Genomic DNA, 26,772 nt, shown 5'->3' with positions numbered 1-26,772 from the left:
GGCAGTCAGAGAGGAATAGTTAATATATGGCCAGCGTTAAGCAACCATATTGCATGCCTCAGGGGCGGACCAGGCGGGCTCTCTATCTCTCTATACGCGGCAAGCGGCTGTCACAACAGCGTGGCTGCCGGTTTTTTTTTAACACACTACCTGCAACTCTCCTCATTACAGGAGAGTGCAGAAGCCACACACTGGGCAGAAGGATTGATTCTCCTAGCACACACCCCTTCTACAGGATCCTATCCAAAAGGGGCTGACTGAGGTGTACAAAGTGCAGGGAATCTGAATTATTGGGAGGAGTGCTGTGAACTCCTCTGTTTCTCACTAGCCTTCTGTCTCTATATTCTGTCTCTGTTTATTCAGTCTGATTCTGCGTGAGTGGCTGTATGTGTATATACCTATGTCTGGACTATGGCTTATTAGAAAATGTTTGTTCCAAATGTAACAACAAACTAAGCCGAATGCTGCTGGCACCACGCTATGTGATGCTTGTTTAGTAACCGAAGGGGCAGCGCAGACGGTGCACTACGCCCTGGGGTGTGGAGTTTGTGTGTTCTCGCTGTGCTTGCGTGGGTTTCCTCCCACTATAGATACCATTATAATCCTCTGTGGCTATTGCGGACTCACCTACTCCTGCATGGGCCACTGACATAGCAGGAGTTATGGCGGCTGTAATGTCTGAATTAACGACCAATAGGAGGTTAACCAACTATCTGAACTGGTACAGATTGTGTACCATTTCTACATTGTCCTCCACTGCCTATCATAAGCCTGCACTAAGCATCCTCTGCCGACTGTCCTCCAGTCAAATGAGGAACCCCTCACAGCTCTTCGCCGCTGTACTTAGAATCTACCTCTCAGGGAGTGGAGCCTTTTTAATTCTAGCGGTCAGGCAGATCCTTAATGTACCTGAGGAAGTAGTCCCTGCAGCTCAGCTAGAGCTTCTAGAACAGCTTTCTGTGGCCTGGAAACAACTGGATAAGCGGCTCCAAATCCATGTCATTTCCCTTCCAGCTATCCATTTCCATCATCCATGATGGAACATTGGGAAACACCTCCTCCTGTAGAAAACGCTTCCTTTGCCAGGTGCTACGTTAATTTAGGACTCTTCTGCTAGTGATTTGGAACAACACTGCGATCCAATTTACACTGCAGCATGAGCCCAATTTAGACCTACGCCTGTTAGCGCTTCGGTTATCTATGCTGTAATTTGCTGGGTGGACCAGTTGATTAGGGGCTTGGATACTTCCAGAGCAGAGTTACGATTACTAGCAGAACTCTGTGAGTCAGCAGTTTACATGCTCAGGCTTCTCTTTAGAATGCACAAATCGTTCGCCTTTTACTAAAGATTTCCGTGGAGAAAAGCAAAACTGAGTTTTGTCTCAATATTTTCATGCACCAGCTTAATGGGTTTTAAAAATGACCAGGGTTTCCAGAGAGACAGATCAGTGCTCGTATGTCCGTTTTTGCTATTTCTGCCTGCAGAGTTCTCTGCTTACTCTCTTGGCAGGCGGATGCAGAATCCAAACGGGCTGTTGAGGATCTATGGTTCACATATGCTTTTTAGTCCAGAACTGGACAAATGGATATCCCAAGACAAGTAAGTCTTCTCTCTTCCCTTTGAATGCTTGGCAGGCTTACTTACAGGTCCCTCATTTCATTCCTTTCTACTTCAGGGTCCATAGGGTATCCACAGGATACCTTGGGGTATAGGTGTGACGTCAGTCGCAGGGCACCAAAGAGTTAAGCTTTCAGCCTCCCAGGATGCACTAGGTCCCCCTCCTATACCCCGCCCCCGGGCCAAGGCACCTCAGTTTAGTTTGGTGCCCGGCCGGAGTCGGGTGCACCTGTTGGAGTGGGGGCTAGAAGAGCCCCTGAAGCTTATTCTTCATGCAGCTGTGGCTGCACAACTGGATGAACAGCATGGACAGTCAGTCCTGACGTCCATGCTGTCTTCCCTACACCCCGCCGGTACCAGAACGCTGGTACTGATCCGGGGATGCTGGTGGGCGTCTGGGGTCACAGCTAGCGGTGACCCCAGATGCTCCGGACCATGGCCGGATTCAAGGGGGACAGAGGTAAGCAGCGGGGTCCCGCGGTGGTTCCCCGCTGATCACATGGTCCTAAGTCCCCAGGCAGGGGGCTCCCTGGGGACTGGCTGCAGCGTGGAGCCAGGCGACCAACCTGCGCTTCCACTACCCCCTGGGACAGCGGACCGCAGCAGAGCGGTAGCGCTGCGGCGTCCCAGGGGTTAAATGCATGCCAGGGGAGCGCGCCTTCCCTGTCTCACAGCCGGCGCCTCCCCCGCTGCACACAGCCCTCTCTGCATGCTGCCGACTGGTCCTGTGGCAGCGCTCCTCCCCCAGGCCAGCCTCCTCTCTGCTCCTCGGCGGCCATCTTCTCCAGAACGCATGGTGAACGCTGCTGGAAGCGCTGGACGGAAGCATCGTGGTCTGGGTCCCCCCGCATACCTCTCCTCCGCTGTGGTCAGGTCTGTGTATGCAGCGCTGTGTCCTACCAGGCCCTGTGTCTGTGTAGTTGAGTGATCAGCGCTGTTAGTGCAGGAATTGTTATTTTTCTGCATTGTATGTGACTGTGCTAGCGCTGCTGCCTGTAATCTTTTCTTCTCTAAACTGTCAGCTTTATTACTGTCCCTGTTCTTTCTGCTAAAGCCCTTGCGGTGCGGTGCTGCAGGGTGGTCTCTCGCCTATTTAATACTTAATTGGTGAGAGAGGTCACATACGTGGTGCCATCATGTCTGAAAGTGATTTTCCCCTCCGGCTACAGTGTCCCACGTGCAAAGTACCGTTAGCGGAGGGGGAGGGTAGCGCGGAGGGCCTTTGCCGGCAGTGTTTGTCCATGGCGCGGCCTATTACGGTTACAGCACCGGTACAGGAGCCGCCCTGGGCTTGTTTCGCTCAGGCGTTAACAGCTTTAGTGGGCCAGTTAGCTCCGCAGCCCGCGTTTACTCCGATGGGTTTGTCCCAGCAGTCTGTGGTGTCGTCACCCATGCAGGGGTTCCCACGACAATTGGTGGTACCCCACAGTCTCCCTATTTCCCCGCTCCCGGGTTCTCAGGAGCCAGCGTGGGTTAACTCCCTGACGAGTTCTGTACAGCACTTGTCGGATGTGTTGCAAGGGGAGTCTGTGATGCGGTCTCATAAAAGGCCGGTGGCGTCTCTGTCCGCTCCTTATGAGGATGACGAAGGGACGTCTGATGATGGGGAGATTCTAGATCCTTACGATCAGGAACCTCTCCATACTAAGGACGCTGATGCTAAGTCCAAAGTATATATTCCTGGACTTATTCGGGCGGTCCGCACAGCCTTGGTGATTGAGGACGAAGTTCCCCCAGCGGCTAAATCTAAGTATGCCTTTTTCAAAGATGTGAAGGGCGATGCCACAGTCTTTCCTCTTTCGGGTCAGTTGGTGGACCATTTAGAGGAGGCGTGGAAACAACCTGGCAAAAGATACCAGCCGCAGAGACGCCTGGCGGTGGCTTATCCGTTCGCGGATAATTATTTTGCGAAGTGGGAATCCCCTCCACAGGTGGATTCTCACGTGACCCGTCTTGTCCGTAGTGCCACATTGCCGATGCCATCCATGTCCTCCCTTAAGGATGCTACGGACCGCAAGGTAGAAATCTGCCTGAAGTCCGCTTATTCCCTTGCAGGGGGGGCAGCACGGCCGGCTATGGCCATTTGCTGGGTTGCCAGAGCGATGGAGCGCTGGGCGGATTCATTAGAGGCTTCTTTTGAATCCGACTGTCCGGCCGATCAGGCGGAGTTGATTGGCAATCTCCGTGATTCGGCCACCTACATCAACGAGGCGGCTCTAGACATTAGTACTCTGGTGTCTAGAATTTCTTCAGCAGCGGTAGCTGCTCGTCGCACCTTGTGGCTGCGATCCTGGAAGGCGGACGCAGATTCCAAGAAAGGTCTGGAAGCGTTGCCGTTTACCGGAGAAGTTCTCTTCGGTCCGGATCTGGATAAGATTGTGGCCACGCTGGCGGCAGCCAAATCTGCCTGTCTCCCGTCGGCCGCTGCTCCTTCTGGTTCGGGACCATCGTCCTTTCGGTCATCTAGGGCCCAGGGCAGGCCCAAACCACAGTCGTTTCCTCGACAGGCTGGCCCTAAGAAATCGGTCAAGCCCCGGAAGCAGGCATGGAGTACCAGACGTCCGGCCCCCAAGCCAGATGACAAGCCTGCGGCCTGACGGTCCGGGCCTCCCTTTGGGGGATCCCAGGGTGGGAGGCCGCCTGCTACAGTTCGCCCAGTGTTGGTCGACCACTACGACAGACACTTGGGTTCTGGAGGTGGTTTCCCACGGATACGCCCTCTCCTTCCGGCACAGACCCCCGGCTCGCTTCTTCACCACGGGTCTCCCATCAGACCGGAACAAGGCTACGGAGCTGCGGAAGGTATTGCACACTATGCTCCAGGCTGGAGTTATAGTGGCGGTTCCATTCTCCCAGAGGGGCCAGGGTTTCTATTCAAATCTATTTTTGGTACAGAAACCCAATGGGTCATATCGTCCGATTCTCAACCTCAAAGCACTCAACAAGTCTTTGCGGGTCCCGAAGTTTCGGATGGAGACCCTACGGTCCATCATTCTGGCGCTGGAACCTGGGGACTACTTGGTGTCATTGGACATACAGGACGCTTACCTGCATGTCCCTATTCTTTGGCGCCATCAACAGTTCCTCAGGTTTGCAATCAGCAGCGACCACTTCCAGTTTCGGGCGTTACCTTTTGGCCTGGCAACAGCACCACGTGTTTTCACCAAGGTGATGGCGGTCATGGCGGCTTCTCTGCGGCTGCAGGGAGTCCGCATGTTGCCGTATTTGGACGACCTGTTATTGGTGGCAGGATCTCCAGAGCTCCTGTTACGCCACTTGGACCTGACCATTGCACTGCTGCAACGGCACGGCTGGCTAATCAACTGGCAGAAGTCCACTCTAATCCCGACTCGGAGGATTCTGCATCTTGGAGCCTTATTGGACTCGGGACAGCAAAGGATCTTCGTGATGGAGGACAAGATCTCTGCTTTACAGTCAAGGGTGCGCAGTTGTCTGCACAGCCGCCGGGTGTCCTTACACTCGGCGATGAGGTTACTGGGCTCCATGGTGTCGGTGTTCGACATGGTGGAATACGCCCAGTTTCACTCCAGACCTCTGCAGCACCTGATCCTGTCCAAGTGGAACGGGCTGACTCAGTCTCTGAAGTCCCAGACGATTGTGCTCACCCAGGAGGTTCGCCTGTCCCTTACGTGGTGGTTACAGACGACCCACCTCAACAAGGGACGTCCGTTCTGGGTTCCAAATTGGGTCCTGTTGACAACGGACGCCAGTCTTCGGGGCTGGGGAGCAGTTTCGGGTCCACACTTGTTCCAGGGCAGGTGGACGCCGACAGAAGCGGAGCTTCCAATAAATATCTTGGAACTCCGTGCGGTCTTCAATGCTCTCCAGCAGGCACAGCGGTTTCTCCAGGGTCGCCCGGTGCAGGTCCAGTCGGACAATGCTACCACCGTGGCCTACATAAACAGGCAAGGAGGAACTCGCAGTCGGGCGGCTCTCGTAGAGGTCTCTCGGATCCTGGTTTGGGCGGAGCGCAATCTTCCGGCCATATCAGCGGTCTTCATCCCGGGAGTGCTCAATTGGGAGGCGGACTTTCTAAGTCGCCAGGACGTTCATCCGGGGGAATGGTCCCTGCACCCGGACGTTTTTCAACTACTGGTGGACAGGTGGGGTCTTCCAGAAATCGACCTCATGGCGTCCCGGCACAACAACAAGTTGCCGGTGTACGGGTCTCGCACAAGAGACGAAGGGGCGTCTCTGGTGGATGCTCTGTCCGTCCGGTGGACGTTCCGGTTCGCATACCTGTTCCCTCCGGTCTCCCTTCTTCCACGGGTAATCCGAAAATTCAAACAGGAAGGAGGGACGCTCCTGTTGATAGCTCCCGCGTGGCCCAGACGGCACTGGTTCTCAGACCTTCAGGGTCTGTCCGTGGACATTCCTCTGCGGTTGCCGCTACGACCGGACCTTCTGTCTCAGGGTCCTTGCCTTCACCCGGACCTGACTCGGCTGTCTTTGACGGCGTGGCTGTTGAGATGGCCATGCTGAGGTCCCGGGGGTTTTCCAGCTCTGTGGTGCGTACCATGTTACGAGCTCGGAAACCGTCTTCCGCGAGGATATACCATCGCGTGTGGCATACGTTCTTCCAGTGGTGTCGACCGAGAGGTTATGCACCGCGGGAGTTTCGTCTGTCTCGGATTCTCGCCTTCCTGCAAGCGGGACTAGATCATGGGCTTCGCCTTGCTTCTTTGAAGGTACAGGTTTCGGCAATATCTGTCTGGTTTCACCGTAGGATTGCTACAATCCCGGATGTGCGCACCTTTATGCAGGGTGTTCTCCGCATTCAGCCGCCCTTTGTTCCACCTGTGGCGCCTTGGGATTTGGCTGTGGTCCTGAGGGCTCTCCAAGGACCGCTGTTTGAACCACTGGGCTCAGTGGATATTAAATGGCTAACAGCTAAGACTGTTTTCCTTCTGGCCATTGCTTCGGCCAGACGTGTTTCTGAGTTAGGGGCTCTTTCTTGTAGACCCCCTTTCTTGGTTTTTTATGGGAACAGGGCAGTGCTCCGCACTCGGCCCGAGTTTCTTCCCAAAGTTGTTTCCCAGTTTCATATTAACGAGGAAATAGTTGTTCCGGCCTTTAACTCACCGGGTCTTTCCGTGGGTGAGGCCTCTTTGGATGTTGTGCGGGCCTTAAGGACTTATGTTGACCGCACTTCTTCGTTTAGGAAGTCGGACGCTTTGTTTGTCCTCTTTGGCTTCCGTAAAAAGGGTTGGCCTGCTTCAAAGCAAACTTTGGCAGCCTGGATCCGTATGGCTATTTCTGAAGCTTATCTTCATGAAGGCCTACCGGTCCCTCCTTCTCTGAAGGCTCATTCCACTAGGTCTGTGGGTCCTTCGTGGGCAGCTCGACGTGGTGCCTCGGCAGTTCAGATCTGCAAGGCTGCTACGTGGTCTTCTGTCCATACCTTCGTGAGGTATTACAGGTTTGACACCTTCGCCTCTCAGGATGCTTCCTTCGGGCAGCGGATTCTCCTTTCTGCACAGGAGCGTCCCCACCCTTAAAGGATACTGCTTTGGGACATCCCCAAGGTATCCTGTGGATACCCTATGGACCCTGAAGTAGAAAATATGAGATATGGTAAGAACTTACCCTTGTTATCTCTATTTCTACGAAGTCCATAGGGTTCCACAGGACTCCCGCCCTGTCGCACCTGTGCTGCAGATGGGCTTTGCTCTGGTCACCGGTTTTCCGTCTCCCTCTGGTGAGAATGTGATTCTTGTATGTGTCCAGATCTTTGTTCTCTCTCTTCCTTCTCCTCCTCCGGCCTATGGCTTGGTAACTAACTGAGGTGCCTTGGCCCGGGGGCGGGGTATAGGAGGGGGACCTAGTGCATCCTGGGAGGCTGAAAGCTTAACTCTTTGGTGCCCTGCGACTGACGTCACACCTATACCCCAAGGTATCCTGTGGAACCCTATGGACTTCGTAGAAATAGAGATAACAAGGGTAAGTTCTTACCATATCTCATATTTTCGTGCCCATCCCTTTTGTTAAAGGGCCAGAGATACCCCCTCGCACATTAGGGGTGGCAGAGGAAAAGGTTGCCCACATACAGTTACACGTCGACAGGATCAAAGACCAGTCGACCAACAGGTGGCTGACTGTCTCCCATCCCGCCTGGGATCTCCTGCGATGGGACCTTGCTTTCCGTGCGGTTCCGAATAGCTTTCGAGCTTTCCACTCCACATCGGTTCTTTTCTATGAGTCTGCCGGTGCCCACGGACAAGGCCCCTATTAAACCTAAAGTCTTAAACCAATATCTTAAACTGTAGCATTTCACTATGGAGTCGCTTCAGTTTGTCATTGCAAGCTTGGAACTGGCAGAGTTTCTCTGTATATAAAGGATGCGCATCACCATGTCCCAAATTGGGAACCGCATCAGGCTTTACAGCATTTTGCGGTTTTGCAAACTCACAATCAGTTTCGGGCTTGGCTGTTCGGGTTATCCTCGGCTCCCCGTGTTTCCACTAAGTTTGTCTGTCATGACGACTAGTTAATCAAGGCTCCATCGGAATCACTTCTCTTGGACTATGACTTACTGACATCATCAATTTCTAGTTACCCAATCTGAGTCCGTCCGAAAGACTCCAGTTCTGGGGATGGTCCTAGATACGACATTACAGAGGATTTTCCTTCCGGAAGACAAGGCCAGGAAAATCGAGTTGCTCTTTCAGCTAGCCCTAGGATCAAGGAGTGTGTTCTTGGTCTTCGTCTCTTGGGGAAGATGTTAGCTGCTTTCAAGGCACTACAATATGGACGATTCCACTTCCGAGTGTTCCAGCTGGCCCTGCTAACACAGGGGTCAGGGTCTCGCCTGCATCTATATCAACTGATCCATTTGGCCCTGGTAACCAGGGTGGTACTCCTTGGGTGGATATGACAGGCGCCAGCCTCCGAGGATGGGGACCGGTTGTCCTCGTCTATCACTTTCATTGGTGGTCCCTACAGAAAAGACAGTGGCCCATAAATGTTGGAACTCAGAGCAGTTTCCCATGCTCTGCTAGAAGCAGCACAGTGTCTAAGGTCTCTTCCTGTACGAGTTCTGTCAGACAACGCGACGGCCGTCGCTTACATCCACGCCGGACCGGCAATCGTAGTCGCATGGCAATGAGAGAAGTATCTCAGGTTCTCTAGTGGGACGAGAGTCAGTCAAGTAATCTTGTCGGCAGTATTCATCCTTGGAGTGGACAACTGGAAAGCAGATTACCTAAGTCGCCAGGATATCCATTCTGGGGAATGGAAGCTTCACCCACACGCGTTTCACGCACTGGGGTCGTCTTTAGGCGGACCTCAGGGCGTCTCGATTTAAACATCAGTGACCAAGATACGTGTCAAGAACTCTGGATCCGCAGGCAGAGGCTGTTGACGCCCTAACAATTCCATGGACCTACGACATGGTTTACCTGTTTCCTCCGATTCCACTAATTCCTCGTCTACTAAAACGAATAAAACACGAATCGGCCTTAGTCATTCTCGTGACACCGACCTGGCCTAGGAGGAGTTGGTTCTTCGGTCCTTCTTGGCAGTCGATCCGGGCCACTTCCTCTTCGTCCGGACCTTCTGCAGCAGGGTCCTTTAGTCCACCCCAACTTAGCACAACTGCGTGTAACGTGGTGGCTCTTGAATCCGATATCTTAAGATGGACGGGCATCCCAGACTCGGGTATTCCCACCATGCTTCGCGCCAGGAAACCGATTTCGGCTGCGCATTATCATTGCATAGGGTCTTACAGTTGGGGCCTTCCGTTAGGGGTGTTTCGTTCTCCCGTTTTTACTTCTCTCCAAACGAGATTAGATTCTAGTCTTTGCCTAGGATCATTAAAAGTGCAAATTTCTATTTTCTTTCAATGCATGTTGGGCCTCCTACCGGCGATGCAGTCATTCTTCAGGGGGTGTTGCGGGTGCAGCCACCTTTTGTACCACCTATGGCTCCCTGAGTCTTGGTATTTTTATTTTTTGTTTCTTCAGTCTTCCGTGTGTGAACCCGGCTGCAGCAACAGGTCTATAGTTGCCATGGCGAGGCTTAGACGCGGCCATTCGTCTGTATCTCGGTGGTCTCTAGTCACAATACTAAACGTCAGATGCTTTACACAGGAGTGAGAAGTTCTCACGATAGCTGTCAAGTCTGTTGCCATAGCGCTCTTAGGCGTCCCTTATCCTCCTGCCTCTCACATTGTTAGCAAACAGTCCACGTATGTAAAGAGATCACTAACTCGATTTCATATATTTCTACTGATCCCTTTTTCTTAGGAGGTGGTAAGCTTTAGTCTCTGATCGGGATTTCCTTAAAGTGCATCATATCTAAAGAGGGTATATAAAACAAGAGTAATTTAATATAAGTACACATAAAACATCCAATATAGTACATATAATATAGCATCTGTGTATAAAATGTTAAATATGAAGATAGCACCAATATTATTTCTGTATTCCCTCTATTTCTAACCATAAATATCTAAAAAGCATCATAAAAACCACTTTACCCCAAAATCTATGTTGAGACCTCCTGGTTGTAAGGTTCCCAAATCATAAATTGTTCTCATCCTTGCTTTGGCCAATTGGTTAGTTAAATCTCTTCGTCGCCAATGTCCTTTCACCCATTGCAAGCCCAAAAAGCATTTAATAGCAGAGGTAGAGCAATTATGATGTTGTTTAAAATGATTAGAGAGAGCATGAGATCCCAGGCCTTTTTTATGTCTCTGAGGTGCTCTCCTAAACATACTTTTTTGCCACCAGCCACGGTAAATCTCCTTGTGATGGCATTGGTGGAACAATTAATCCTCTGGTTGCCAGAGAGAGCCTACGGAGACTAACAGGTGATCGGATTGACTCAGCTGAAGAAGTCTTACATTTCTGCAAGTCAAGAATTGCAAATATAAAGTTACGTCTAATATCTAAAGAAACACGCAAGCAGCTGCAAGACCGATTTTCCCAGGCAAAAACAGTACCTGGTACAAGAGGATTTCATCACTTCACCCCTATATCTGAAGCTTCCATAGGAACATAGCGACTCAGGTCAGATAAAAACTTCAGTTCCATTTTCCATTTCTCAGATCAGAACAATCTAACACCAGTCATTATGTCACAGATCTGTACAGATTCATACATAGCGTTCCCGCTAGGCTGTTTTAGCGGGGCGCCCTGCCCTCCTTATGGAGGGCAAAAAGCACCCTGCCCTCCAGGAGAAGGGCAGAAAGCGCCCTGCCCTCACAGCCTGCGGGTGCCGTTCTCACCCGCGGGATGCAGTGTCCCGCGGGTGGAGAAACATGCGGTGACCCGGTCACCATCGGAGAATAGACGCCGGGCGCATGCACCCGGCATCTATTATCCCTTTCTGCAGCGCTTGGGGGCTCCGTAAGCGCCGGGCACGCCCCCAAGTATGACGAAAAGGGAACGCGTCTTATAGACACGCCCCCATTTCATGACCACGCCCCCTTTTCGGGCGCGCGCATAAAATTGCCCTGTCTAGCTCCGGTGCCCTGCCTGCCGCCGGAGCTAGAGTTAACACTACATACATAGCATGTGTTTACGATAATCGTTGTTGTTTTTTGGATAAGATGAGGAGGAATGTGATGTTGAAGTTAAGTTCATGCACACCTATGGCCCTGCGCGATCATGTCACTGGCCTCTACAGAAGAAAGAAGACATCTGTAATGTTCCTATGTGCAATATAATTTCCTCTTTCTGTCCTCCTATCACGAAGGGTACTGGGAGGATGTATTACTTCCCTGAAAAGGAAGTTGATTATGTACAATGGCAGTACAGTCTCATCTTCAGTTAGACATCAAGCATCTCGGGTTAATAATAAGTAAGATTAATAAGCTGATGTATATAAAACGGCTTTTAGTGTGTATGCTCGCTCCTGTTTTCGCACCTATTCAATTCCAAACTCGCAAAAACAGGATTTGAGTGAACATTCTTGCTGTGAAAAGTGTAGATAAAAATGGGGAAATCAGCCTGTACCCCAAAAAATACCAAACTAACAAAGGATAACAGTATAGAAGTGTATTAGATGTCATATTAGATAGACTTGGGATACTTAAATTCAGTCAAATGGATGTTATATGCATTTGAAAAAAATTCAACAAAATGATAAAAAGCTATTTTTTTCAGCAAAATAAGTGCTCTCATTAAATTTGGGGTAGATAAAAATGGGTATAACTATAAATATATATTTGGGTCATTTTAGGGAAGTTTAAAAATAAAGTGCAAAAAGACTACCCCTACCTGCAAGACTAAAAACACTTGTTTCACTCATAAAGCACCCCAGTATACCTGCCCCATACCTTGAATCCAAAATTCCATCACTTTTCTCTTTGTTATCCCAAAAAAAGACTTTACCGCTGATAAATTATTGTGGCTAATTGAATAGGGGTTTTCACTGTAAAATAGCAGTTTTTTGCATTAATTGAATACCCCCCTATGTGTAATAGGAAATGATGCACATATATATATAGAAATATACAAATTAAAATACTCCCCCTGAGGGGCAAAATTATACCTAATAGTAATTTTTGTTTTTAAAGAGAGATTTTTAATTAAACATTAAAATACTCATACAGGCGATCAAAATCCCATTATTTTTCTTTCACAGGCTTTTAAAATATACTTAAAAGGTTAAATGTAAAAAAACAACGGACATAACGCATTTGCCTTAGATTGATAATGAGTATTGTACCCACCTTTTTGGCACAAAAAAAATAATGAAGTAAGGACTGTATAATGACTCTCAGAGTCGGGCAAGGTTGATAAAACATTTTTTCTGGAATCTACATATTCTGATTGACAAAGGGCCAAAATTTCAAAGTGATATGTGGATTAGGCACTGAGATAGGAATGTTTTTCCACATACACCTCACATAAAAACGAAGCATCAGGAGTGGTATTTCCGAGCAATTTTTTAAAACTTTGTCCCCCCTATATCTCAAAAACTATGAGGGCTAGAGAAGAAAAAAATGTACATGGGTTAGTTGCTATGTGGTAGTATCAAGTGTACAAAGTTTCAGGAAAATATGAGTTGGTGAGTGTCATAATATATTTTTTTCTGGGTGATTTGACATGAAATGACACTGGGGAAACACTCAGTGTTACATGTCTGTGTTACATGTGTTCTCTGTGATGTCTGTTATATTTATTCTATTTACTCCTAGACAGCCCTGCTCTGAGGAACCAGAGTCTTTATTATTATTTATTACACATTCTATATTCTCTCTGATTCACTGAGGATGGACAAGGATGGGAGTCACAGGACTGAGAGGATCTTACATCTCATCCTGGAGATCATCTACGAGCTGACTGGAGAGGTGAGGGGATCTGGGAGTGTCACAGTGACATCACTTATATCTATAGTAATAATACAGGGACATGAATGGGGAGATGAGGGGATCTGGGAGTGTCACAGTGACATCACTTATATTTATACTAATAATACAGGGACATGACTGGGGAGGTGAAGGGATCTGGGAGTGTCACAGTGATATCACTTATATCTATAGTAATAATACAGGAACATGACTGGGGAGGTGAGGGGATCTGGGAGTATCACAGTGATATCACTTATATCTATAGTAATAACCGAGCAGCAGGTAGCCAGCCTCAGATCTAGTATACATCCCACAGTCCTCACTGAAGTTGGGATTTAGCACATTGTATGTTCTTTTCTTTTTGTCACTGACACAAACATGTTAGATCTGTAGACTATAGTCTACATTTGTCAGGGGTTAGTTTTCTTGTGAACCCGGGGTGGTTACAAGAGGGGGCACAGAATCAGAACTGTAGAAAAACTTGAGTTGTTTAATGAATGGAATGGTAGACATGAAAAAACCAAGCGCAGGACAAATGTGAAAATTGGGCAGAGTCAAATAATAAGTCCAGCAGCAAATAATAAAATCCGGAATGAAGGTAACAGGAGTGGAGCAATAATGTTATATGTCCAGAGGGAAACAAACTGTAGACAGGCGTCGATGCGGTAAGAAGGTAGTCTGGCTGGTGAGTGGGAATACAACAGTAGTGGGAGGAGGATCTGCTGGTAGGTGTTGGGATTCCTGAGGCTACCTGAAACAGGCAGGAAGCTAGGCAGAACCGAAGTCAGCAGCGTAGAGGAGCTCAGATAAAAGTGAATAGACTCAGCTGATGCACGTTGCACTGGCAAAGTAAGGGAGCTGTGAACTCCCCGAAATCCCCAAAAGTAGAGCGCGGTTGGCTGGACAGAACAGCTGACCTTTAGGGGATTGGTTCCCTAGGTCACATGGCCCAATGCAACATGGCGGCGCCCATAGAACCGCAGCGTGGAAACGCTGCGCAACACTCCCATGCTGGCACGGCCTACCAACAAAGAACCACCAGATGCACCCCGTCTCAGTCTCCATACTCCAGCACCGCCACCGGAAGGCCCACGCCAGAGTGCCCTAATGGGCAAAGACCACGGATTTACCGGTAAGGAACCCCTGGTAGTGACAGTACCCCCTCCTTTTGGGTGGCTTCAGGACACCTTCTGGGTTTGTCGGGATGGTCCCGGTGAAAACTGAGAACAAGAGCAGAACCATGGACGTCATCCGCTCGGATCCAGCAGCACTCCTCTGGGCCATAATCCCTCCAATCCAGAAGGTACTGCAAATGTCCGTGCCGGACTTGGAGATAAGAGGGAGGCTGCAGTCTGTAGGCCACGGGGTTGATCACCTCAATAATGGCAAAGGGACCAATGAAGTGAGGTGCGAAGGAACACGAAGGCAAAGGTTACTGTTAAAGAGCCACACCTGGTCACCGACTAGCATTCTGGGAATGACCCTGCGCTTCTTGTTGACTCCCTTCTTGTACCTGGAAGAAGCTTTCAGCAGGGCAACATGGACCTGAGACCAAATGGATGCAAAATCCTTTATGGTGGAATTAACGGCTGGCACATCATAGTCAGGCAGACTTTGGAATTCCGGAATCCTTGGGTAACGACCAAAAACAACGAAGAAAGGAGACTGACCGGAGGATGAATGGTATGAGGAATTGTGAGCAAACTCGACCCACGTAAGGGACTCTGACCAGTTATCTTGTGATGATGACATAAATGCGGTGGAATGTTTCAAGGTCTTAGTTCACCCTCTCAGTGGAACCGTTGCGCTGAGGATGATAGGCTGTAGAAAAGTTCAGCTTGATTTGCATGGTGGAACATAAAGCTCTCCAGAACTGTCCAACAAACTGTACCCCACGGTCAGACACTATCTCCGTTGGGAGCCCATGCAAACGGAAGATGTGGAGGATGAAAAGACGAGCCAGCTCCGGAGCCGAAGGCAACTTCTTGAGTGGTGTATAATGAACCATTTTAGAGAACCGGTCGCCCACCACCCAGATGGTAGTATACCCATTGGAAGGAGTCAAGTCCGTCACAAAATCCATGGATAGGTGAGACCAAGGATGGGAAGGAAGCGGAAGAGGTATAAATGCTTGACGAGGAGTCTTGTGCTGGGCACACTGGTTACACGAAGCGATGAACTCTGCTACTTCAGATCTCATAAAAGGCCTCCAGTAGGAGCGTTGCAAGAACTCCAGGGTCTTATGAGTGCCCGAATGTCTGGCAAAGCGAGATGAATGTGCCTAGGTTAGAAGCTGTTTTCGCAAATCAGGAGGTACGTATGTTTTCCCGGTAGGAGGCTGCAATTTAACTGTGGCAAAAACTTTAGTATTCAGAACGGGGGACTCCCGGAGTAGATCCAGATTATTGTCCATAAGAAAGGAACAGGAAAGTGCGTCTGCTTTCTGGTTGAGGGATCCAGAATGATAGGTAAGGGTAAACTTGAAGCGGGAAAAGAAAATTGCCCAAGTAGCCAAGTGAGGGCTAACGCACTGTATGCTCTTCAGGAAGAGTAGATTCCGATGGTCCGTGAAGACAATGAAGGGATGTTTGGCACCTTCTATTAAGTATTGCCACTCCTCAAGTGCCAATTTGACTGCCAGTAACTCTTGCTCTCCGATGGCGTAGTTTCTCTCTGCAGGTGAAAATTTCTTTGAGAAAAACCCACATGGGTGGATCTTACCATCTTTGAATTTCTGGGAGAGAACAGCACCAATGGCTTCTGATGAGGCATCAACCTCCAAAAGAAACAGTCTGTCAATGTAAAGTTGTTTCTAAACCGAAGCGGATATAAAGACTTGTTTTAGAAGCTGGAAGGTAGACTCAGCTTCAGGAGGCCATCGGGATGGATCAGCACCTTTGCGTGTCAAAGCGATAATCAGGGCAACCAATGAGGAGCATCCCTTGATGAAGCGTCGGTAATAGTTGGTGAACCCGAGGAGTCTCTGAATGGCTTTCAAGGAGGTAGGTCGGGACCAATCCAGGACTGCCTTGACCTTCTGAGGGTCCATCTCCAAACCAGAACCGGAAAAAATATCCCAAGAAAGGAATACTGGATACACTAAAGAGACACCTCCAGTTTACAGTAAAGATGATTCTGTCTCAATCGCCACAAGACTTTTTTGTCATGACTGTGATGTTCCGGAAGAGAGGATGAAAAAATGAAAATGTCTTCCAGATAAACCACGACCGAAACATACAACAGATCTCTAAATATCGAACCCTTGGAAAACTGCAGGTGCATTGCAGAGCCCGAAGGGCATAACCAGGTATTGGAAGTGCCCATCACGCGTATTGAACGCGGTTTTCCATTCGTCTCCAACCCGGATTCTAATAAGATTGTAGGCTCCTCTCAAGTCTAATTTTGAAAAAATGGTGGATCCTTTAACATTATCAAAGAGCTCCGTAATGAGAGGTAAAGGATATCTGTTCTTAATTGTAACGTCATTCAGTCCTCTATAGTCAATGCAAGGTCTGAGAGACCCATCCTTCTTGGAAACAAAAAAGAATCCCACGCCAGCAGGTGATGTAAAAGGTCTTATAAAGCCTTTTCTCAAGTTTTCTAAAATGTATTCTGACATGGCACTTGTCTCTGGTACCAATAAGGGATAGGTTTGCCCTCGTGGAGGGGTTTTACCCGGAATTAACTCAATAGGACAGTCCCAGTCCCAATGTGGAGGCAAGGTATTGGCCTTTCTCTCAGAGAACACATCCGCGAAGGATCGATACTCCACAGGAATCCGTGACTCTTCAGAAATTTGTATCTCTCTTACAGGTCGAATCTTGGGTAGGCAAGACCTCCGACACTCCTCACTCCAGAACATTACTTGCATGGTATTCCAATCGACTTCCTGGTCACAATTCCATTAGAAATGGGTCCCCCATCGATGGAGGTCAAAGTGATGGGAAGACTTAAATTCTCACAGGGCACCTGAAGTTGATCAGCCATCTGGGAGGTCAGGAAATTTTCTGCGGCACCAGAATCCAGAAGAGCTGACTCTACAATGGGACCATTTTTAAAGTATATGGCTAAGGACAGCTCAGAGGCTTTTTTTTTCTTAGGGAACGGAAGTATCACTCCTAACTGGGTGTCCCCGGAGTTAGTTAGGAGCAGGAGTTTTCCGGCCTGCGAGTACAAGAAGCCACAAGATGTCCTGCCTCTCCACAATACATGCAGAGATTCTCTCTGCGATGCCTCAAGCATTCTCCTCTGGAGAGACAGGTATGGTTGACCTGCATAGGCTCTTCATCGGTAGGTGCAGGAGGGATAGGAGCAGATGGGGTAGCCTGGTAAGACCTAAGACGGTCGGTTTTAAGCTGCTTCTCAGCTTGACATTCCCTAAAACGAAGATCCACTTTGTTAAACAAGGAGATAAGATCATTTAAATTTGTAGGGCGGTCTCGAGTGGCCAGGTCATATTTAATACAATCAGAAAGTCCGTGCCAGAAGGCTGATGTTAGGGCCTCCTCATTCCACCTTAGCTCGGATGCTAATGTTTGAAATTGCATAACGTACTGGCTGACAAGACGAGTACCTTGATTCAAGCCCATAATAGCAGATGCTGCAGAAGTAGTTCTCCCTGGCTCATCAAATATCCTCCTAAAAGAGGTCAGAAACACTGAATAGTCATCCAGAATGGGATCAGAGCGGAGAAACCCAGTCCAAGGCTGGGCCGGATAACAAAGACACATATATGCCACTTTGGCTTTAGAGGTAGGGAAGTTGGAGGGCTGTAGGTTGAAATGTACATCACACTGATTGATAAATCCACGGCATAGCTTGGTGTTCCCATCGAATTTACTTGGGGTAAGTAGATGTAGAGGAGGAACTGCTCCTGAAGCTGAACCACCGATGTGGGTACTGATGTTACAGCAGAGGATCTGGTGGAGGTCAGTGAGGCCTGCAGGGTATATTGCCGGTGGGCTACTTCCTTTAGGAACTGTGTCATTTGCTGCTGAAAGTCTCCATGTTACCCAGTAGCTATGTCCTGAAGCAGAACTGTTCTGGACTGTCCATTGGCCGAATCCATTTGGCCAGTGCAAACTGTCAGGGGTTGGTTTTCTTGTAGACCCGGGGTGGATACAGGAGGGGACACAGAATCAGAACTGTAGAAAAACTTGGGTTGTTTAATGAATGGATTGGTAGACGTGAAAGAAGCAAGCCCAGGACAAAAGTGAAGATGGGTCAGAGTCAAATAATAAAATCCGGAATGAAGGTAACAGGAGTGGAACGATAATGTTTAGGTATGTCCAGAGGGAAACAAACTGTAGACATGGGTCGATGCGGTAAGTAGGTAGTCTGGCTGGTGAGTGGGGTTACAACAGTAGCGGGAGGAGGAGTTGCTGGTAGATGCTGGGATTCCTGAGGCTACCTGAAACCGGCAGGAAGCTAGGCAGAACTGGTCAGCAGCGTAGAGGAGCTCAAATAAATGTGAACAGACTCGGCTGATACACGTTGCACTGGCAAAGTAAGGGAGCTGTGAACTCCCCGAAATCCCCAACAGCAGAGCGAGATTGGCCGGACAGAACAGCTGACCTTTTAGAGGATTGGTTCCCTAGGTCACATGGCCCAATGCAAGATGGTGGCGCCCATAGAACCGCAGCGTGAAAACGCTGCGCAACACTCCCATGCTGGCACGGCCTACCAACAAGGAACCACCAGATGCACCCCGTGCCTGCTCCATACTCCAGCACCGCCACCGGAAGGCCCACGCCAGAGTGCCCTAACGGGCAAAGACCGCGGACTTACCAGTAAGGAACCCCTGGTCATGACAACATTTTCCTATATATGAGATTCTTACAAGACTTGATATTGTGAAATAGTCTTCTTGTATATATAGTTTTTTGAAATTGAGTTTATTTATAAAACTTTTTCCATAACAGAAAGAAACAACAATACAAGAAACAAAATCCCCCCGCCCCTAATAAACCCCCCCCCAGAAAAAATGTATACATAAATATATATATCAGCCAAAAATCATAAGATTCATCCATTAACATATAGACTCATTAATACAAGTACAAGTCATATCCAATATATAATAAATAAAACAAAATTAAGATATCTGCATAAAATAATTCTCAGCTGTCCAATTCAGCAGAAAAATCACAAGGAAAGACTCCATACATTTTTGTGCCACCCCGCTGGGTGCCAACCCATCAGCGTCTGAAATCTCACTCCCTCCAGCAACGTAATGGGAAGAAGCAATCCTTGGGCCCCAAATATGACCATATTTGAGATTACAATTAGTATATAGTATATAGAAATCGTTCATGCCCCACTACTTCATTCATCAGTCCACACCACTCAGCAAAGGTAGGGCCCCTAGATGCTATCCAAGTACGGGCAATACAAACCTTGGCCAGAGTCAATGCATTAATTACGTATTGGCCCGTTAAACAATGAACCCTGTTCAAGAGACCCAAACCAAAAATACACATTTTAGGGAATAAAAGGGGAATAGCACCTCCCGTGTTGGTGATAGAGTTGGTGACCAAAACACCCGGACAGCAGAACACTCCCAGAGGAGATGCCAATGAGCACTGTGGAGTAGATCATTTAGGACCCCTACCAGATGCACCAGTCCCAAGTCTACTCAGTAATAAGGGGGTAAGATACACCCTGTGTAATAAAAAGAACTGAATCTGTTGAAATGGCATTGCAGAGGTGGCAGACAGAGGGCTTTTCAGCATTAAAGACCACTCTTCATCCTCTAATGGACCCAAATCATCCACCCATTTAGGTCTAAGTGGTAGTCTTCTTGTATATTATGCAAAGTAACCACCTGAATGAACAGACCCATTTAGGTGAGGTTTAATTGACCTTTTCATTGTTGTCTCCCCAATATTCAGGATTACACAGTAGTGAAGAAGACATCCGGTGAGTGTGAGACACCCAGCAGCCATCCCCGTGTGTCAGGAGGACTGAGCAGGACCCAGAGCCCCATCACGGTGCCTCCACCTCACTCACTAATACATGAGAGACACAATGACCAGAAGATCCTGGAACTCACCAACAAGGTAATTCAGCCGCTGACTGGAGAGGTGACTGCTGGGAATGGGACATTATACAGCAACACCAGGGGATGTGTCTGGGTGATGACTGGGGAGGTGACTGCTGGGAATGGGACATTATACAGTAACACCAGGGGATGTGTCTGGGTGATGACTGGAGAGGTGACTGCTGGGAATGGGACATTATACAGTAACACCAGGGGATGTGTCTGGGTTATGACTGTATCATTGTGTGTGTCAGGTTCCTATAAGGTGTCAGGATGTCACTGTCTATGTCTCCATGCAGGAGGGGGAGTATATAGAGGAACACAGGAGTCTGTACAAGGACGTGATAATGGAGAATCACCGGCCCGTCACATCACTGGGTAAGAGGAGACTGTCATTTATTGTACAGGGGAGAGCAGGTATGGGGGGCCCCTATATACACATCACCTGATAATCACATATATACAATGTACTCAGTCACTGTGTGTCTCCTACAGATGGACCCAGTATTAGAAATACCCCAGAGAGATGTCCCCGTTTTCTGTATTCACTGGACTGTACAGAGGAGAATCGCAAGACCCCACAGGAGCATCAGGTAGATGGGATTTATGGTCTCACCAATATACCAAAGTGTCTTTATATGATCTGTAGAGAAGCTGTGTGTGTCTTAAACACTGATTTTTTTTTTGTGTTTTATTTCATGTAATTTAATCAGACTTTCGAAAATTATTTTTTGTGTTGTGGGTTATTTAGGATGAAGGTCTGGCATTTATAAAGGTTGAAGTTATAGAGGAAGAAGACACGTATGTGACTCATATAAAGGCAGAAGATGTAGAGAGAGAAGAAGAAACGTATGTGACTGATAATAAGGGAGAAGATACAGAGGTAGAAGAAGAAATGTATATGATGGATGATCAGCAGTGTAAGGAGGAGGAAATTCCTACAGATATCAGCACAGGTGAGTAATAAACACTTATTACAGAAACTAGTCACACATATTCTCCTTGCTCAGTCACTACAACAATCTCTTATCCTATACCCACTTCTTTCAGTACAGACTAAAGAGTTAAATGTATCTGCCAAGTGGGGGTGTCAGGACCCATCAGTCCCTATTATACTCCTGCTCTTCCCCCTTACATCATGTCACTGTGTGTTACCAGCCCAGAGATCTGACCAGTCTCCTCCCCACACTCTCTGGTGTATCTCATACATCAGGAGCCATCACCCCCTATTATACTCCTGCTCTCCTCACATCATGTCACTGTGTGTTACCAGCCCAGAGATCTGACCAGTCTCCTCCCCACACTCTCTGGTGTATCTCATACATCAGGAGCCATCAGTCCCTATTATACTCCTGCTCTCCCCCTCACATCATGTCACTGTGTGTTACCAGCCCAGAGATCTGACCAGTCTCCTCCTCACACTCCCTGGTGTATTTCATACATAGGAGCCATCAGCCCCTATTATACTCCTGCTCTCCCCCTCACATCATGTCACTGTGTGTTACCAGCCCAGAGATCTGACCAGTCTCCTCCCCACACTCTCTGGTGTATCTCATACATCAGGAGCCATCAGCCCCTATTATACTCCTGCTCTCCCCCTCACATCATGTCACTGTGTGTTACCAGCCCAGAAATCTGATCAGTCTCCTCCCCACACTCTCTGGTGTATCTTATACATCAGGAGCCATCAGTCCCTATTATACTCTTGCTCTCCCCCTCACAATATGTCAGTGTGTGTTACCAGCCCAGAGATCTGACCAGTCTCCTCCCCACACTCTCTTGTGTATCTCATACATCAGGAGACTTCAGTCCCTATTATACTCCTGCTCTCCTCCTCACATCATATCACTGTGTGTTACCAGCCCAGAGATCTGACCAGTCTCTTCCCCACACTCTCTGGTGTATCTCACACATCAGGAGACATCAGTCCGTATTATACTCCTGCTCTCCCCCTCACATCATGTCACTGTGTGTTACCAGCCCAGGGATCTGACCAGTCTCCTCCCCACGCTCTCTGGTGTATCTCATACATCAGGAGCCATCAGTCCCTATTATACTCCTGCTCTCCCCCTCACATCATGTCACTGTGTGTTACCAGCCCAGAAATCTGATCAGTCTCCTCCCCACACTCTCTGGTGTATCTCATACATCAGGAGCCATCAGTCCCTATTATACTCTTGCTCTCCCCCTCACAATATGTCAGTGTGTGTTACCAGCCCAGAGATCTGACCAGTCTCCTCCCCACACTCTCTTGTGTATCTCATACATCAGGAGACATCAGTCCCTATTATACTCCTGCTCTCCTCCTCACATCATATCACTGTGTGTTACCAGCCCAGAGATCTGACCAGTCTCTTCCCCACACTCTCTGGTGTATCTCACACATCAGGAGACATCAGTCCGTATTATACTCCTGCTCTCCCCCTCACATCATGTCACTGTGTGTTACCAGCCCAGGGATCTGACCAGTCTCCTCCCCACGCTCTCTGGTGTATCTCATACATCAGGAGCCATCAGTCCCTATTATACTCCTGCTCTCCCCCTCACATCATGTCACTGTGTGTTACCAGCCCAGAGATCTGACCTGTCTCCTCCTCACACTCCCTGGTGTATTTCATACATAGGAGCCATCAGTCCCTATTATACTCCTGCTCTCCTCCTCACATCATGTCACTTTGTGTTACCAGCCCAGAGATCTGACCAGTCTCCTCCCCACACTCTCTGGTGTATCTCATACATCAGGAGACATCAGTCCCTATTATACTCCTGCTCTCCCCCTCACATCATGTCACTGTGTGTTACCAGCACAGAGATCTGACCAGTCTCCTCCCCACACTCTCTGGTGTATCTCATACATCAGGAGCCATCAGCGCCTATTATACTCCTGCTCTCCCCCTCACATCATGTCACTGTGTGTTACCAGCCCAGAGATCTGACCAGTCTCCTCCTCACACTCTCTGGTGTATTTCTACTTCAGGGTCCATAGGGTATCCACAGGATACCTTGGGGGGGTATAGGTGTGACGTCAGTCGCAGGGCACCAACGAGTTAAGCTTTCAGCCTCCCAGGATGCACTAGGTCCCCCTCCTATACCCCGCCCCCGGGCCAAGGCACCTCAGTTTAGTTTGGTGCCCGGCCGGAGTCGGGTGCACCTGTTGGAGTGGGGGCTAGAAGAGCCCCTGAAGCTTTTTCTTCATGCAGCTGTGGCTGCACATCTGGATGAACAGCATGGACAGTCAGTCCTGACGTCCATGCTGTCTTCCCTACACCCCGCCGGTACCAGAACGCCGGTACTGATCCGGGGATGCTGGTGGGCGTCTGGGGTCACAGCTAGCGGTGACCCCAGATGCTCCGGACCATGGCCGGATTCAAGGGGGACAGAGGTAAGCAGCGGGGTCCCGCGGTGGGTCCCCGCTGATCACATGGTCCTAAGTCCCCAGGCAGGGGGCTCCCTGGGGACTGGCTGCAGCGTGGAGCCAGGCGACCAACCTGCGCTTCCACTACCCCCTGGGACAGCGGACCGCAGCAGAGCGGTAGCGCTGCAGCGTCCCAGGGGTTAAATGCATGCCAGGGGAGCGCGCCTTCCCTGTCTCACAGCCGGCGCCTCCCCCGCTGCACACAGCCCTCTCTGCACTGTGCTGACTGGTCCTGTGTCAGCGCTCCTCCCCCAGGCCAGCTTCTCTCTGCTCCTCGGCGGCCATCTTCTCTGCAACGCATGGTGAACGCTGCTGGAAGTCTGGAAGGAAGCATCGTGGTCTGGGTCCCCCCGCATACCTCTCCTCCGCTGTGGCTCAGGTCTGTGTATGCAGCGCTGTGTCCTACCAGGCCCTGTGTCTGTGTAGTTGAGTGATCAGCGCTGTTAGTGCAGGAATTGTTATTTCTCTGCATTGTATGTGACTGTGCTAGCGCTGCCTGTAACTTTTCTTCTCTAAACTGTCAGCTTTATTACTGTCCCTGTTCTTTCTGCTAAAGCCCTTGCGGTGCGGTGCTGCAGGGTGGTCTCTCGCCTATTTAATACTTAATTGGTGAGAGAGGTCACATACGTGGTGCCATCATGTCTGAAAGTGATTTTCCCCTCCGGCTACAGTGTACCACGTGCAAAGTACCGTTAGCGGAGGGGGAGGGTAGCGCGGAGGGCCTTTGCCGGCAGTGTTTGTCCATGGCGCGGCCTATTACGGTTACAGCACCGGTACAGGAGCCGCCCTGGGCTTGTTTCGCTCAGGCGTTAACAGCTTTAGTGGGCCAGTTAGCTCCGCAGCCCGCGTTTACTCCGATGGGTTTGTCCCAGCAGTCTGTGGTGTCGTCACCCATGCAGGGGTTCCCACGACAATTGGTGGTACCCCACAGTCTCCCTATTTCCCCGCTCCCGGGTTCTCAGGAGCCAGCGTGGGTTAACTCCCTGACGAGTTCTGTACAGCACTTGTCGGATGTGTTGCAAGGGGAGTCTGTGATGCGGTCTCATAAAAGGCCGGTGGCGTCTCTGTCCGCTCCTTATGAGGATGACGAAGGGACGTCTGATGATGGGGAGATTCTAGATCCTTACGATCAGGAACCTCTCCATACTAAGGACGCTGATGCTAAGTCCAAAGTATATATTCCTGGACTTATTCGGGCGGTCCGCACAGCCTTGGTGATTGAGGACGAAGTTCCCCCAGCGGCTAAATCTAAGTATGCCTTTTTCAAAGATGTGAAGGGCGATGCCACAGTCTTTCCTCTTTCGGGTCAGTTGGTGGACCATTTAGAGGAGGCGTGGAAACAACCTGGCAAAAGATACCAGCCGCAGAGACGCCTGGCGGTGGCTTATCCGTTCGCGGATAATTATTTTGCGAAGTGGGAATCCCCTCCACAGGTGGATTCTCACGTGACCCGTCTTGTCCGTAGTGCCACATTGCCGATGCCATCCATGTCCTCCCTTAAGGATGCTACGGACCGCAAGGTAGAAATCTGCCTGAAGTCCGCTTATTCCCTTGCAGGGGGGGCAGCACGGCCGGCTATGGCCATTTGCTGGGTTGCCAGAGCGATGGAGCGCTGGGCGGATTCATTAGAGGCTTCTTTTGAATCCGACTGTCCGGCCGATCAGGCGGAGTTGATTGGCAATCTCCGTGATTCGGCCACCTACATCAACGAGGCGGCTCTAGACATTAGTACTCTGGTGTCTAGAATTTCTTCAGCAGCGGTAGCTGCTCGTCGCACCTTGTGGCTGCGATCCTGGAAGGCGGACGCAGATCCAAGAAAGGTCTGGAAGCGTTGCCGTTTACCGGAGAAGTTCTCTTCGGTCCGGATCTGGATAAGATTGTGGCCACGCTGGCGGCAGCCAAATCTGCTTGTCTCCCGTCGGCCGCTGCTCCTTCTGGTTCTGGACCATCGTCCTTTCGGTCATCTAGGGCCCAGGGCAGGCCCAAACCACAGTCGTTTCCTCGACAGGCTGGCCCTAAGAAATCGGTCAAGCCCCGGAAACAGGCATGGAGTACCAGACGTCCGGCCCCCAAGCCAGATGACAAGCCTGCGGCCTGACGGTCCGGGTCTCCCCTTGGGGGATCCCAGGGTGGGAGGCCGCCTGCTGCAGTTCTCCCGGTGTTGGTCGTTCACTACGACAGACACTTGGGTTCTGGAGGTGGTCTCTCACGGGTACGCCCTCTCCTTCCGGCACAGACCCCCGGCTCGATTCTTCACCACGGGTCTACCATCAGACCGGAACAAGGCTACGGAGCTGCGGAAGGTATTGCACACTATGCTCCAGGCTGGAGTTATAGTGCCTGTTCCATTCTCCCAGAGGGGCCAGGGTTTCTATTCAAATCTATTTTTGGTACAGAAACCCAATGGGTCATATCATCCGATTCTCAACCTCAAAGCACTCAACAAGTCTTTGCGGGTCCCGAAGTTTCGGATGGAGACCCTACGGTCCATCATTCTGGCGCTGGAACCTGGGGACTACATGGTGTCATTGGACATACAGGACGCTATGGTGGTCATGGCGGCTTCTCTGCGGCTGCAAGGAGTCCGCATGTTGCCGTACTTGGACGACCTGTTATTGGTGGCAGGATCTCCAGAGCTCCTGTTACACCACTTGGACCTGACCATTGCACTGCTGCAACGGCACGGCTGGCTAATCAACTGGCAGAAGTCCACTCTAATCCCGTCTCGGAGGATTCTGCATCTTGGAGCCTTATTGGACTCGGGACAGCAAAGGATCTTCGTGATGGAGGACAAGATCTCTGCTTTACAGTCAAGGGTGCGCAGTTGTCTGCACAGCCGCCGGGTGTCCTTACACTCGGCGATGAGGTTACTGGGCTCCATGGTGTCGGTGTTCGACATGGTGGAATACGCCCAGTTTCACTCCAGACCTCTGCAGCACCTGATCCTGTCCAAGTGGAACGGGCTGACTCAGTCTCTGAAGTCCCAGACGATTGTGCTCACCCAGGAGGTTCGCCTGTCCCTTACGTGGTGGTTACAGACGACCCACCTCAACAAGGGACGTCCGTTCTGGGTTCCAAATTGGGTCCTGTTGACAACGGACGCCAGTCTTCGGGGCTGGGGAGCAGTTTCGGGTCCACACTTGTTCCAGGGCAGGTGGACGCCGACAGAAGCGGAGCTTCCAATAAATATCTTGGAACTCCGTGCGGTCTTCAATGCTCTCCTGCAGGCACAGCGGTTTCTCCAGGGTCACCCGGTGCAGGTCCAGTCGGACAATGCTACCACCGTGGCCTACATAAACAGGCAAGGAGGAACTCGCAGTCGGGCGGCTCTCGTAGAGGTCTCTCGGATCCTGGTTTGGGCGGAGCGCAATCTTCCGGCCATA

At 49.9% G+C, this 26,772-nt stretch overlaps 1 protein-coding gene and 1 non-coding gene across 2 annotated transcripts in view; both read left to right on the top strand.

Annotated features, from left to right (window-relative positions):
* The window catches only part of LOC148454266 (uncharacterized), a 195,658-nt gene that overhangs the window by 72,142 nt on the left and 96,744 nt on the right, over window positions 1–26,772 (top strand). The window lies entirely within an intron of this gene.
* LOC148454268 (U5 spliceosomal RNA) lies at window positions 1,299–1,415 on the top strand. Its single transcript, XR_015874820.1, has one exon. It is a non-coding gene; the product is annotated as a U5 spliceosomal RNA (small nuclear RNA).

Source organism: Taudactylus pleione, unplaced genomic scaffold (assembly GCF_031769625.1).
Source record: "Taudactylus pleione unplaced genomic scaffold, aTauple2 ptg001018l, whole genome shotgun sequence".
Taxonomy (NCBI): domain Eukaryota; kingdom Metazoa; phylum Chordata; class Amphibia; order Anura; family Myobatrachidae; genus Taudactylus; species Taudactylus pleione.
The sequence above is the reverse complement of the archived record's forward strand: the minus strand, read 5'-3'. Positions and strand labels throughout refer to the sequence as shown.